Source organism: Cucurbita maxima, unplaced genomic scaffold (genome assembly GCF_002738345.1).
Source record: "Cucurbita maxima cultivar Rimu unplaced genomic scaffold, Cmax_1.0 Cma_Scf00011, whole genome shotgun sequence".
NCBI lineage: Eukaryota > Viridiplantae > Streptophyta > Magnoliopsida > Cucurbitales > Cucurbitaceae > Cucurbita > Cucurbita maxima.
Window position 1 is genome coordinate 5,563,360 of NW_019272027.1, and position 15,393 is coordinate 5,578,752.

The 15,393-nt window shown below is 40.1% G+C and overlaps 1 pseudogene; it reads right to left on the reverse strand.

Moving 5' to 3' along the window:
- Positions 1 to 12,706: 12,706 nt before the first annotated feature.
- Positions 12,707 to 13,450, reverse strand: LOC111486612 (annotated as a pseudogene).
- Between the last annotated feature and the right edge of the window lie 1,943 nt (positions 13,451 to 15,393).

Below are 15,393 nucleotides of genomic sequence, written 5' to 3' on the forward strand. Positions count from 1 at the left end.
CCTTGCCTGAACTTTATCAGCTTCTGCCTGAACTTTAATCAGGTTCTACCGCCTTCCCTTATCAGCTTCTGCCTTCCCTTATCAGCTTCTTCATTTCCCTTCCTTCTTACTCAACAAATGATGCTTTTCTGACTTTCATCTACGTAAGAGTAATTGGTTTGCCCTGAGAAAGAAGATGATCGTGAGTTCTTTCTTTCTCTTCTGATTATACTTCTATCTTCACTACCTTTTTGTTCTTCTCTTCTTTTGAATATGAATGTAAGAGCTTATTCTCTAAGCCAAGCGCGAATTGACTTGACTCTGTTTGAGTCTTCTTCCTTTCCCTCTTCTCGGTAACCCTTATCAGTCAAAGAAAAAGAGGAAGTGTTTGACACGAGAGCTCCAGAACCGTAACCTCTATGACCTGACCCTATCTTACCTTATGAATGATAGAAGGCAATGGGTGAAACCGACAGGTGAAGGGAGGGGAGAAGAAAGAGAGTTTACAATGACAGAGAAAGAAGGGAGATGAAAGATTAAAGAGAGTTTACAGTCTTTGTTTTGAATAAATGAATGAGTTAGCTGCTTTGAAAGACTCAACCTCAAACCTTTGACTATCCTAGTTTACAATGAAAGAATAAATAGGAATAGGAAAAGGAGCTGCAATTCTCCTTCACCAATACCTCAATCACCTATCCAGTCAGTCAAGTAAAGAAAAGAAACAGGAAGAAGACGAAGACAAGATTCCTTCACCAGATGGAACAGGGTAAATAGGACTATGTATTCTTCTTTGACTCTATTCTCTGCCCGGAACCTTTACAGAAAGAGAATAGGGAGAATCTCAACATTAATGAGACTGAACCTAACAGTCTTTGATTGAAGAAGAGAAAGGAAAGATGGAAAAGAATTAGACAGAACTACGAAACAGTAAGTCAAGACTTAAGATGAATTATCCTGCACTCTTCTTTTATAGGTCATTGAAGGAGGTAAAGCATATTCAATGAATTTACTCGCCCTGATGAACAGTAAACTCAGGCCGAAAGAGAAAACCTTAAACCTTTGACTGATCTCGGTCTCTTCTCTTTGACTCTTCTGTAAGAAAGATGAATGAGACTTCCCCTCGACTTCTTTCTCTGATCTCCTTGATTTCACTCTCTCTGATCCTTGATTAAACTGTAAACTCAGTCTCACTTTTGAACCTATTGATGGATTCTTTCTCCTTCCCCTATTTCTTCTTGAACAGTAAACAAGGGAACCTGATTTCACTCTGTCTTCCTTCGTCTTTGCTACTGAACTGGAGGATGATTCTTTCACTCTTTTACTCGGAGGTAAAGCATATGAAATTCTTTCATTTCACATTCACCTCTCCCTGATTTCACTCTCGAACAAGCAAGGGAAATAGGCTGGATTGGATGAGAAGCTCCTTCCCCTCAGTTTCTTTCTCTTCTCGTCTCGCAACTTACTCCCTTCCCACTTCTCGTAACCATTGTACTTCTTTCACTCTTTCACTCTCCTAGACTCAACTAAAGATGAATGAGACTCAACCTTCCTTAAACCTTTTCGTGATTTCTCTCAAACAAAGACAAGGTCAAGCTGCTAATTCATTGATTGAAGAAGAAAATGAAAGAGAAGCTAATGAACCAGAACCTGACGAGAATGCAAGAATCAGAGGATATTCCTTTCCTATGTCGAGTAAATATGAATTCAATCCTTCTCCTGAGCTACTGAACCTCTCCAACTCGTCTTCTTCCTGAACCGATATTACCAGATTGAACAGAGGGTAAACTGGCTGATTCTTCTTTCACGGGGTAAAGCCGCTAATTCATTTCCTCTCTCTCCCTGATGGAACTCGGTTGAACAATTCCATTGCCTAATTTCATTCTCTAAAGGAAAGGGTCCAGTTCAGTCGTTGATCATCCCGCCCCATTTACCGAGTCTTTGAAGGTCAGGTAATAGTGAGAGAGAGGTTTCGAATTCAATGAATTGAAAGAATAAATAGGGAGAGGTTCAATATGTGAAAGCAAGAAAGGATCAATAGCAGTCAAAGAATCAATCAATAGGGTCCACAGCTTTACCTGATTCTCAGCCAGCCTATTACCTTGTTCAAGAGTTCCTCTCATTAATCTTCCTTGATTGAGTCCACCTTCAAACAAAGACAGTAAAGAAAGGGGCGAAGCCACGAGACCAAGTTAGATCAGTCAAAGGTTCATAAGTTAAGTAAAGTAGGGAAAGATCATTAATAAAGAAAGAGTTTATTCTTTCCTTACTGGTCAGGCTCATTCATTTTTCATTCTCTAAATAAAGGTCATATCGGTGCAGGGGAAGCAAGGGAAGGCAAAAGTAGCTTTACCGAGTTGTAGAGGTTCAGGTTCAAGGTTTCGGCTGAGTCTTCGATCAATTAATTCTCTCTCTTTGTCTTTTACCTTGGGCAATCTGGTTCAGGGTTTCTCTTTCGTCTTGACTCTCCACTCTCCTTTCATTTAGTCTTTCACTGTAAACTAAGATCCAACCTTTAATTCGACTGAACCTCGTAAACTATCTCTCTCAATTGTCTAATTCCTCTTGTTAAGGATAGTTGACCGTTCATTATAAGACAAATATCTTTATATTTGCCTTACATTACGGGTTACCATATTTGCCCTTTTACTAAATGCAAATATATTGTATTCATTTATTATTCTTTTCTTTTATCGCTATTTTCTTATTATTTGTAATTTACCTTATTTCTGTATTCTGTAAATGATTATAAATAAGAGAACTCTCACCACCATTTGGGTGTGGTGGATTAATCAAACATTCACATGGTATCAGAGCCCTTTCGGTTTAACAACCCTGATCCTTTCTTCTCTATGGCTTCCGAATCTTGTTATCATCTTCTTCCTTTCAATACTCTAATCCATATGATCACCATCAAACTTTCTTCCTCCAATTATCTTCTTTGGAAAAGCCAACTTCTCTCTCTCCTTGAGAGTCAAGACATGCTGGGCTATGTCGATGGAACTATGGTTCCACCACCTCGCTTTGAACCAGAAACCTCCTCAACATTCAACCCCAAATATTTGGCATGGAGAGCAGCCGATCAACGACTTCTCTGTCTCCTGCTCTCCTCTCTCACTGAGGAAGCCATGGTTGTTGTCGTTGGTCTCTCTACTGCACGTGATGTTTGGCTTGCGTTGGAAACTACGTTCAGCCATCAGTCAAAAGCTCATGAACTGAGACTCAAGGATGACTTGCAGTTGATGAAACGTGGCACAAAACCTGTTGCTGAGTATGCCCATGCCTTCAAAAAAATTTGTGACCAACTTCATGCCATTGGCAGACCTGTCGAGGACATTGATAAAGTGCACTGGTTCCTCGTGGACTCGGCACCGAATTTTCAGCTTTTTCTACTGCTCAGATGGCTCTCACCCCTATCCCCTGTTTTGCAGATCTAGTCTCTAAAACTGAAAGTTTTGAGCTATTCCAGCGCTCCCTTGAGTCCTCTGACTCCACTCCTACAGCATTCATAGCCACTAATCGTGGTCGCACCCATGAAAGTCACCCTGCTTCCTTTACCAACCAGCGAGGTCGTTCTTATTCTCACAAAAACAACTCTTCTAATCGAGGACGAACCCACTCAAGTCAGGGTCGTCGACCACCTCATTGCCAAATATGCCGCAAAGAGGGCCATTATGCTGACCGCTGCAACCAACGGTATGTTCGACCTGATTCTTCTCATGCTCACCTTGCTGAAGCCTTTAACACGTCATGTTCTATTGCTGGACCCGATGCTGCTGATTGGTTTTTGGACACTGGAGCTTCGGCCCATATGACTGCCGACCCATCAATTCTGGATCAGTCTAAAAATTACACGGGTAAGGACTCTGTGATTGTAGGAAACGGTGCATCCCTACCCATTACCCACATCGGTACTCTTTCTTCTGTTCCAAATATTCACTTATTAGATGTCTTGGTTGTCCCTCACCTCACTAAAAATCTTCTTTCCATAAGTAAATTAACGTCTGATTTTCCTCTCTCCGTTACATTTACTAATAATCTTATTACCATCCAGAATCATCAAACAGGAAGGGTGGTGGCAACCGGTAAAAGAGATTGAGGGCTATATGTGCTGGAGCGCGGCAACTCTGCTTTTATTTCAGCCCTTAAAAACAAATCTTTACGTGCTTCATATGATTTATGGCATGCTCGTCTGGGTCATGTGAATCATTCTGTTATTTCTTTTTTAAATAAAAAAGGTCATCTTTCTCTTACGTCTTTATTGCCTTCTCCATCATTATGTAATACTTGTCAGCTTGCGAAAAGTCATCGATTGCCTTATTCCCGCAATGAACGTAGGTCGTCTCATGTGTTAGATCTTATTCATTGTGATCTTTGGGGTCCTTCTCCCGTCAAATCAAATTCGGGTTTTCTTTATTATGCTATTTTTATTGATGATTATTCTCGATTCACTTGGTTTTACCCTTTAAAATTTAAATCTGATTTTTTTGATATTTTTCTTCAATTTCAAAAATTTGTGGAAAATCAATATTCTTCTCGTATCAAGGTATTTCAAAGCGATGGTGGTACCGAATTTACTAGTACTTGTTTCAAAACTCATTTACGTAATTCTGGCATCCACCATCAACTCTCTTGTCCATATACACCTGCTCAAAATGGTCGTGTTGAGAGAAAACATCGTCATGTGACTGAGACTGGCTTGGCCCTTCTCGTTCACTCTCATCTTTCTCCTCGTTTTTGGGTTGACGCCTTCAGCACTGCAGCTTATATTATCAACCGGTTGCCTACTCCACTTCTTGGAGGTAAGTCACCCTTTGAACTCCTTTATGGCTACACTCCACATTATGACAATTTTCATCCCTTTGGTTGTCGTGTTTATCCTTATTTGCGTGATTATATGCCTAACAAGCTTTCTCCCCGCAGCATTCCTTGTATTTTTTTGGGTTATAGTCCTGTTCATAAAGGGTTCCTCTGTCTTGATCCCGCCACCACTAAGCTATATATCACCTGCCATGCTCAATTTGATGAAACTCACTTTCCTGCTATCCCTAGCTCCCAAGCCCAACCTCTTTCCACTATTCCTATTTCAAATTTCTTGGAACCACATCTTCATCATATTGATTCATCCCCCCCTACCACTTCATCACCGCACATTCCTCAATCCAGTTCATCCCCGTGTGATATTTGTTCTGACCTTGTAGATGAGTCTGTGCAGGTTGATACTTCTCTTGCAGGTTCCACTTTGCCACCCTCGACTTCTAATTCAACCTCTATTGAACCTCCTGTTGATTTCTCTTCTTTGGGCACTCATCCTATGATCACACGCGCCAAAGCTGGTATATTCAAGACTCGTCATCCAGCAAATCTTGGTATGTTGGGCTCATCTGGACTTCTCTCTGCTCTTCTTGCATCCACTGAGCCAAAAGGATTCAAATCTGCGGCTAAGAATCCTGCTTGGGTGGCTGCCATGGATGAAGAAATTCGAGCGTTACAACAAAATGATACTTGGACTTTGGTTCCTCGCCCTGCCAACACCAACATTGTGGGCTCTAAATGGGTGTTTCGTATTAAATATTTGCCCGATGGATCCGTCGAGCGTTTCAAGGCTCGTCTCGTTGCCAAAGGTTATACTCAGGTTCCTGGTCTTGACTACACTGACACTTTCAGTCCGGTTGTCAAAGCTACCACTGTCCGTGTTGTGCTTTCTATTGCAGTCACAAATAAATGGCCTCTTCGACAACTTGATGTCAAGAATGCTTTTCTCAATGGAACGCTTATTGAACGTGTTCATATGGAACAACCTCCTGGGTATGTTGATCCTCGATTTCCTATGCATGTTTGTCTATTAAAGAAAGCTCTCTATGGCTTAAAGCAAGCTCCTCGTGCTTGGTTTCAGCGTTTTAGCTCATTTCTTCTCACACTTGGGTTTTCTTGCAGTCGCGCTGACACGTCCCTTTTTGTCTTTCATCAGCAGTCTAACCTTATCTATTTGCTTCTTTATGTTGATGACATTATTGTTACCGGCAACAACTCATCTCTTATTAACAGCTTTACTCGCAAGCTTCATTCTGAGTTTGCTACCAAAGATTTGGGTTCTCTCAGTTACTTTCTTGGTCTTGAAGCTTCACCCACTCATGATGGTCTCTTTATCAGTCAGTTAAAATATGCTCGAGATATTCTTACTCGTGCTCAGTTGCTCGATAGCAAACCAGTTCACACTCCCATGGTTGTTTCTCAACACCTGACTGCTGATGATTCTCCTTTCTCTGATCCTACTCTCTACAGATCTCTTGTTGGCGCCCTTCAGTACTTGACTATTACGCGTCCAGATATTGCCTATGCTGTCAATTCTGTCAGTCAATTCTTGCATGCCCCTACTGCAGATCACTTTCTTGCTGTCAAACGTATTCTTCGCTATGTCAAAGGAACACTTCACTTTGGTCTTATCTTTCGTCCATCCACTGTTCCTAGTACGCTAGTCGCTTATTCGGATGCTGACTAGGCTGGTTGTCCCGATACTCGTCGTTCTACATCAGGCTATTCTATTTACCTTGGTAACAATCTCATTTCTTGGAGTGCCAAAAAGCAACCTACTGTATCACGCTCCAGCTGTGAATCTGAGTATCGTGCTCTTGCCACAACTATTGCTGAACTTCTTTGGGTTACGCATCTTTTGCATGACCTCAAGGTCCCTATTTCACAGCAGCCCTTACTCTTATGTGACAACAAAAGTGCTATTTTTTAGAGCTCTAATCCTGTTTCTCACAAGCGGGCCAAGCATGTTGAACTAGATTATCATTTCCTTCGAGAACTTGTTATCGCTGGCAAACTTCGTACACAATATGTACCCTCTCATCTCCAAGTTGCTGACATCTTCACAAAGAGTATTTCTCGACCTCTCTTTGAATTTTTCAGATCCAAGCTTCATGTTTGTTCAAATCCGACGCTCAGCTTGCGGGGGGGTGTTAAGGATAGTTGACCGTTCATTATAAGGCAAATATCTAGGTATTTGCCTTACATTACGGGTTACCATATTTGCCCTTTTACTAAATGCAAATATATTGTATTCATTTATTATTCTTTCCTTTTATCGCTATTTCCTTATTATTTGTAATTTACCTTATTTCTGTATTCTGTAAATGATTATAAATAAGAGAACTCTCACCACCATTTGGGTGTGGTGGATTAATCAAACATTCACATCTCTCTTGCTTGTAAACTCCCGAACCTTCTTTCTTTCTCACTCCTGAACCTCGTAAGGGTTGAACTATTCTTTCACTAAATAAATGGGTGTTTGATTCTTTCTCTGATCTTTCCTATAAATTGGGTGGGGAATCTTAGCTCTTCTCTAGTTCCTTGACCTGAACAACCTCTATTACATTACCGTCTGTTATTGTTCCTTATTCTTGAAAAGCCGAAAGATTCATTCTTGATTTGATCCTTCCCCTGATTGAACTTCAAACTAAGACTCCACGAAAGATGCATTCTCCTTCACACCATCTTTCACTCACTGTAAACACTCCGAGACTCCACCTTTAATTCGAAAGTCAAGAAAGAGAAGCTCAATCAATACTACTTTGTCTTTTCTTTCACTTTTTGATTACTCGACTGTAAACACTTCTTATTCTAGAGACTGAACGGTAAGGATAGAGGTAAACTCCTGTCCGAGCATATTCAATCCTGAACCGGAACCCGTAGTTAGAGTATAGAAAAAAAGAAGAAGAAGAAACCAAAAAGAGAAAGTCGAACCAACCCGACACCCTTTATCCTATCCTTTTACTGTGAAAGAATCAATGAATTAGCTGCTTTACATGAGAGTCAAAGAGAAGCTCAATCACCTTGACAGTAGAGTAAATGAATTAGCTACTGAGCTTTACAATCTATCAGCTTCTTCCTTTTTACGAGAAGTGGTTGACACGAGAGCTCCTATACCGACGACGATATTACCTGACCGGCTCCTTCCTATTTATTCTATTCCCTGTACCCTGTAAACAAAGAAAATGAAGAAAGATCAGCTCATAAACCAAAGACGATATTCCCTGTAAGAAAGATATTCAAGAGATTGAACTACTTGTTCCGTGATTGTTCGTTATTATAAGTTCTTGTTCACCTTTCACTCTTCCCTTCAAACACAGTAAACAAAGACTCAACGAAAGATGAGACTGAGACAGTTACAGTGGGTAAAGGGGTTGGTTCATTCAGTAGCTCTTTGATTGAAGTAGTTAATTAGTAAGTAAAGACTAAAGATTCTTTCATTCACTCTTTCACTCGGTAAAGTGAATGAACCGATATGACCTTCTTTCTATAGGTCTGTTCACTCAATCACCTATACAGTGTTTAGAGTCAGTTCATATTAAATCCTGAACTTATCCTTTTACAGTCGAGTTAATGAATTAAATCCTCTTCTCCGCTTCTCGTCTCGCTGCTGTGGGTTCTTTCTCCTTCACTCCTCTCGCTATGGGTCGAGCTGTTTCACTCCTTCGCTCCTCTTTATTCAAAGACTCGGTTCTAAATAGGTAGGTCTTTCTTTCTTTAAGTCAGGTTTAAGTAAAGATTATTAATGAGACAGAACTCTTTTCTTTCACTCGGGTTTCTTTCTCTACTCCTGGCCGATTCTTCTTTCATTCGGTAAAGCTCCCTAGACAGAGTAAGTTGCGTAAATGTAAATGAACCTGATTGAACCTATTGTATGGATTCTTTCTCCTCCACCTTCAAGTGTTTAAAGACTCAACAAGAATGATGGATGAATTATCCCTCGTAAACTCTCAGTCTCGCTGCTTCGCTCAATCACCTATCTTTTACAGTCTTTGAAGGGAGAGGAAAGAAAGAGACTTAACTACTAAACCTTATACTTTATTACTGGATTGAACAGTAAACTCCTGAGCCTATTTAGCGAGTGACAGAAAAGAAAGAGATAGTGAAACCTAAACCAAAGACTCTATTCCCTCCCTTGAACCTTAGCTTAGACGATATTACCTGACCTTATTCAAAGAATGAATTCAATCCTCTCCCTATTTATTCTTTCAGTTCCCGTCCCGAGGTAAAGCATATTCTTTCTTTCTCCTTATGTTATGAATCGAGTGTTGAAAGGCAAGACGAGACTCTTTATTAATTATCCTGAACTACTGAACCATTACTTATTCTTTCATTCAATCCGGAACAGGAGAGCTTAGTCAATTCATTAGCTACTTCACTTTACTGTCGGTAAAAGAAAAGAGATAGTGAAACCGTAACCCATTTATTCTTTCACTCAGTCTTTCACAAGGTCAAGCTATTTGAAGAACCTGACCCTGACCCTCTCGCTTCAAACACTCGGTAAAGCTAGAATTTACTTTCCCTTCACTGTAAAGACTCAAGATTAATTCGATCGAGTTTACCTTTCTAAATCATAAGGATAAAGAGAGAGAGGAGACCTTGTTTACAGTGTTTAAAGAACAGATTCGAGAATGAATTGATTGAAGGAAAGATGAATAAAGTAGCTCTTTGATTGAACTCACTCTTTTACTCCCCTAACAGTAAATAAATAAGGGAAAAAGGGATTTGCTCCCCCTGCCTCTATGACTGAAACCTTTACCGAATGAAGAAGAAGAGAAGCAACTAAACCTGATTGAACAAGGTAAAACATATTCCTTCTTTCAGGAAGTAAATAGGCTGGCTGGGCTTCTCTCCTGAACCTGACCCTGATACCTTATGAATGACGGAACCTGATTGAATGAGCTTACAGTGAAAGAAAGAAGGAAATGGAATTAATTACCGTTGGGTGAATGAAGAGTCAAGACTCAAGCAAGAAGAATTAGACTAAACTACGGCTCCTGCTCCTATTTATTCTTTCATTCAATCCGGAACTGGAGAGTACAGAAAAGAGCTAGTGAAACTAGAACCTGAACCTCTCTCTATATTACTAGAAGTGATTTTGAGTTATTCAAACAAAGACTGTAAAGAAAGCATATGAAATGAATGAGAGTGAACAGGAAGTCAAGACGAAAGAAGAATGATCCTGAACTCCAGAACCTTCCATTGCCTATTTCTCTATTCCCAGTAAATGAAGAGAAAGAAAGGGAAGCGACTGAACGAGAACCTATTTCTTTTCTCTGTCTTCTTATTCTGTTCCTATTTAATTTAATGTCGAGTCCAATGAGAGGTAAAGCTTATTCGCGTATCGGTGTCTCATTGCTCCGCTCCAGAACCTGAACCTGCTGATTGAACTGTGAAAGTGGCTGAGCTCCATAACCTATTTATGAATGAACTGTAAACGAGGTAAACTCATAAACCTGATTGAACTCTTAAACTACTCCTCTGCCTGTAAGACTCATTCGACAAAACAGGAAGAAGAAGACAAGATGAATCAGATATTCTATTACAGTCGATAAATAAATGAATGAAATCCTGAACCTGCATGCACCTTCTTTCTCTCACTCCTGAACCTTATGAATCAAGGAAAGACGAAAGGAAATATGCATTCTCCTTCACTCTGGCCGGAACCTCTTTCTTCTTTCTCCTGCCCCTTCACCTTATAAACTCAGTTTCACAATTCCATTGCCTGCCCCTCTACAACTCGGTTTCATGTCTTCGCCCCTGAACCGGAAGTCAAGCCTCAAGCAAGACAAGAGTTATTCAATCCTGAACTTGAGAGTAAATTCATGAATCAGAGAATAAATTAATTGAAAGAGAAGCTACTGAATTATCGTAGAGTCAATGAGATTAGCTACTGAACCGGAACGAACCGGAGCCTCTATTCCCCTTCGTTATTACCTGATTGAACTATAAACAAGGTGTGTCTCGAATCTGTTCTTTCTTTTTCCTATTTAACTGAACTATAGATAAGGAAATAAATCATTATGAAATCCTGAACCTCTCCAACTCGGTAAAGTGGCCGAGAATTAGCTGCTTGACCTATTTACCTCTGACCTTCTTTATTAAGATTAACCTCTACTTCGCCCCTTTTCGTCCGATTCTTTCTCCTGTCCCTTCTTGAATTGAAAAAGAAAGATTAATTCCCCTTCACCGATTTATTCACTGTAAACTAAGAATAAGAAAGATTAGGTCAACCTTAAACATTTTCCGATATTACCTTCCCGTAACCCATTTATTCTTCTTCTTTCTTCTGCTTGAAAAACTCAACAAATGTAAAAAAGAGACTTTGAACCCCTGAACTCTGAAACCTATGGATTCTTTCTCCTGAACCTATCAGCTCTTGTCTTAGGACGACTTGAACAAGGGTGGTTTCACAAAGACTATAAACTCTTTTTCTTCCGTTCTTTAAGTTTAAGTGTAAGGAAGGAAAGCTTTTTGATGGGAATATATCTGTAACAGTGTGCAGTTATTGTTCCATATTCGAAGGAAGTTCTTGTTCACCTCTATTCCCTGAGCTACTGAATGAAACCCTTCCCCTGAACCTATCCTTTATGGTCTCTTCTCTGTTCTTTCCATTCACCTGTCGGTTGGTTGAACAATTTCATTCCCTTCTTACACTCAGTCTTTCACCTTTACAGTCGGGAAAAGAAAAGAGATTAAGCGAAGCGACTTCCTTCACCTGACCTGGAACAAAGAAGGAAGTGTTGAAATCCTAAACTAGAAGGGAGAGGAGAGTCAAATGAGATTATTAAGTGAAGCGACTGACTGAACTTGCCCTGATAGATATGCCCTGAGCTACTTCCTGAAAGACTTCTTATACTCTATTCCCATCTGTTATTGAAGGAAGGAGGTAAATAGGAGGATCTGAAGGTCAAGCTATTCCATTGCCTGAACTGTAAACACTCTCGATGAATCAGAGTGAACTATTGAACTCGGGAAAGACTATTCTTGATCTGATCCTTTCTTTCCCGAACTGTAAACAAGGGAAATAGGCTGGATTGGATGAGAAGCTCCTGAACCTCGTAAACTCGGTCTCTTCTCTTTCTCCTTATTCTGTTCCTATTCAACAATCTTGAACCTCTACAACTCGGTAAAGCTATTCCATTGCCTTCGCGTGTCCTTTACTTAACTACTTCTTCTCCTCAACTCTCGATGAATGAGAGACTGAAGCAAGACAAGATGAATTAGTCTGATCCTACTTATTGAACTAGGTAAAGCATATTCTGTTTCAGTAGCTCTTTTTTTTCACAAGGGCAATAGATTAAAGTCAAGCTTATGAATGAGAATTGACTCCAGAATAGGAACAAAGAAAGAAGGGATAGTTCTCGAAAGTCTTTCATTGAAAGACTTAACAAGATGCATTCTTGTCCCTATTTATTCATTCACATTAAACAAGGGGGGAAAGCCAAGTCGCTTCTTCTTCCCTCTCCTCTTCGAGCCGGTAAAGCAGCTGTATGAGAATTAGGGAAAGCTATTCCATTGCCTGAACTCCGGAACGGTAAAAAAAGAGATGAATGATCCTCTAAACTCCGTAACCTATCCTATCAGTCTCATGGCTTTGCTCAATCACCTTTACAGTTAAAGTCGGTAAAAGAAGCAAGATTAATGATCCTGAAACTCGGCTTCTTTCGGCTCCCTTCTTTCACTGTAAAGTGGCTTCGCTCCTTCAACAGATTGAACATGGTCAAAGAAAAAGAGAAGAAAGACTCCTTATTCGTTATCCTTCACCTTCAAACACAGTAAACAAGGTCGCTTCGTTCCTCTTTATTCAAAGACTCAGTAAATAGGTTCAGTAGCTCCTCGGAAAAGCAAAAACTCAAGATTCATTCTACTTCTTTCACTCAGTAAAGCATATGAAATTCATTCTCTTTGTCTTTTACCTTCTTTCATGCTGTAAAGCATATTCTGTTTCAGTAGCTCTTTTTTTTCTAGGATTTGCAGTGAATCCACCAGTTAAGTAGTCATGCATTACGATAGGAACTCCTAATTCTCGAGCAAAGCCCCTTTTCATCATTTCTTCGCATCCACAGTAGCATTGTAGACATTCATAAACTGCTCTTACCATAATTCATTCTTAGCAGATAATCCCAATTTAGGTTTATTTAATAGTACATCCCAATAGAGGGCGACCATACTTCTTCAATTTCTCTCTTTCAACCTGGATACCATGAGGCGGGCCTTGGAAAGTGTTTGAAAATAAGCAGTAGGGATTCGCAAATACTCCAGACGTAGAGAGAGCACGCAGAGCCTTGAATCCAATTAACCACAATGGAAGTCAGTTAGTAACAGAACCTTCTTCAAAAGGGTCTAGGGGATAAGCAGCTAGATAAGCAATATATTGATTTTCTTCTCCAGCGGGAACATCCATAACATCGTCCTTTGTAACGTAACGATCAAGACTGGTAAGCTCATCGGTCCACACAGTTGTCCATGTACTAGTAGAAGATTCAGCAGCAGCTACAGCAGCCCCTACTTCCTCGGGTGGAACTCCCGATTGAGGAGTTACTCGTAATGCTGCCAAGATATCAGTATCTTTGGTTTCATATGAAGGAGTATAATAAGTCAATTTAGAATCTTTAACACCAGCTTTGAATCCAACACTTGCTTTAGTCTCTGTTTTTCATGAATTAAGAATTCTCACAACAACAAGGGATAGTAAAGAAAAGAAGAAGAAAATGAAAGAAGAATGAGACTGAAGACTAAACGAAAGATTCTCTCCTCTCTCCTTTACAGTGGTTGAATAAATTCAGGGACAGGAAAGAGACTGAACTCTAGAAGGAAAGACATGAAAGAACAGGAAGGAAAGATGAATTAGAGTTTACTCTGGAACCTCTCCAATAAATGAAAGGATGTTCGCTGTGCTACTGAACCGGAAGGGAGGGAAGTCATGCCGAAAGCAAGACAAGAACAAGATGAATGAGAGTGAACCTCCTATAAACTATTAGCTTCTATTCTATATGGAACCGGAACCAAATTTCACTCTTGAACAAGGTAAGTCAAGCGGCTGGATGATTCGCTCCTCAACCTTCAATCTTTTCCTCTCCTGTAAGAAAGATTAATTTTTTAACTGATCTTGATCCTCTCCCTTTTACTCATGAACCTGCCCCTAAAAACCAATATTCCCTTAAGTTATGGTTCGTTATTCTTAGTTATTGTTCACCTCTCCCTTCTTTCCCCTATGGATTCTTGAACTGTATACTAAGACTCCTTATTAATGAGAGAGATTGAACGAGGTAAGCTCAATCACTTGTCCCTGATGGAACTCTTTGACTCTCCTGCCTATAAAGAAGGTAAAGCTGCTAATGTACGTACTACTCTCCCTTCACTATAAAAGATCAATACTCAAGCAAGATGCATTCTCCTTCACCTTCTTGCTTGTCCCTATTTATTCTTTCACTCGGTAAATAGATAGGCTGGATGAGAAAGTGTTGAAAGACTCCTTATTAATTCTCCATTGCCTGAAGCGAGAGCTACTTCACCTTCTAGAGAATAATGAAAGAAGAAGAATAAGATATTCCTTTAAAGTCGGGAAAAGAAAAGAGACTGACGAAAGCAAGACGAGATTAATTTGACTTTACAGAAAGAGAATGAAAGAAAGAGAAGCAAGTGAGTGAACCTCTTTTCTCTTCATTCAGTGATTGTGAGTTTTAAGAAGGAAGTGATTGTGTGTGAGTTATTCTTTCACAGTAAACTCGGTCAAGCATATTCTCTCTCCTTCACCTATTTATTCTTCCCCTGCATTGGACTGAACTGATTGAACTCGATCTCATTGCTTCTGTCCTTTACTTTTTTACGGTCTCATGGCTGAGCTACTGAACGAGGGAAAGACTATTCGTTCTCTTGAACCGGAAGGGAAGTCAATCCTCAACTCCTTTGCCTCTATTCCCTTGCCTTCGAGACAATATGTAAATCAGGCCTTTTCTCGAGAGTGATTCTAGGCCTTAGTCAAATAATTTACTAAATACTAGAGTGCTGCTACAGGGAATGCTACCTTGACCCTATTACTTCTCTCTCTATCTATTGGTTTCGTTGCTTCGCCGACTATTCATGTCTCATTGCTTCGCTCTTCTTGCCAATCCTTATCAATTCCGATTCTTTCTTGAACAGGGTAAACAGGACTATGTATTCTTCTTTTCCGATATGACCTTCTCTTCCCGGATTGAACTAGGTAAGCTGGATGAGAAGCTGCCCCTCTATGCCCTTCTCTTCCCGGATTGAAGGAGTTAACAGCTTTACAGGAGAGTAAACATTAGCTGCGGAGAGCTACTTACTCCGGAACAGGAAGTCAATTTGAAACTCCTTATACTTTATTACCGTGAGTTATGAGAAGAAAGATGAATGAGCTACTAAACCTCTATTCATGACCTCAACTTGCTAGGAGAGTAATTGAATTCAATCTTATCCTTTCCAGTTGAGTAAATAAAAGGAAAGAGATAGTGAAACCGGAAAGAGAAAGCCTCAACCTTAAACTTGAACCTCGGTTGGCTGAGCTACTAAACCGGAATCAGATTGAACTCAGTCTTGAACAAAGGCCGAAAGATTCATTCATTCTCTTCTCCTTCA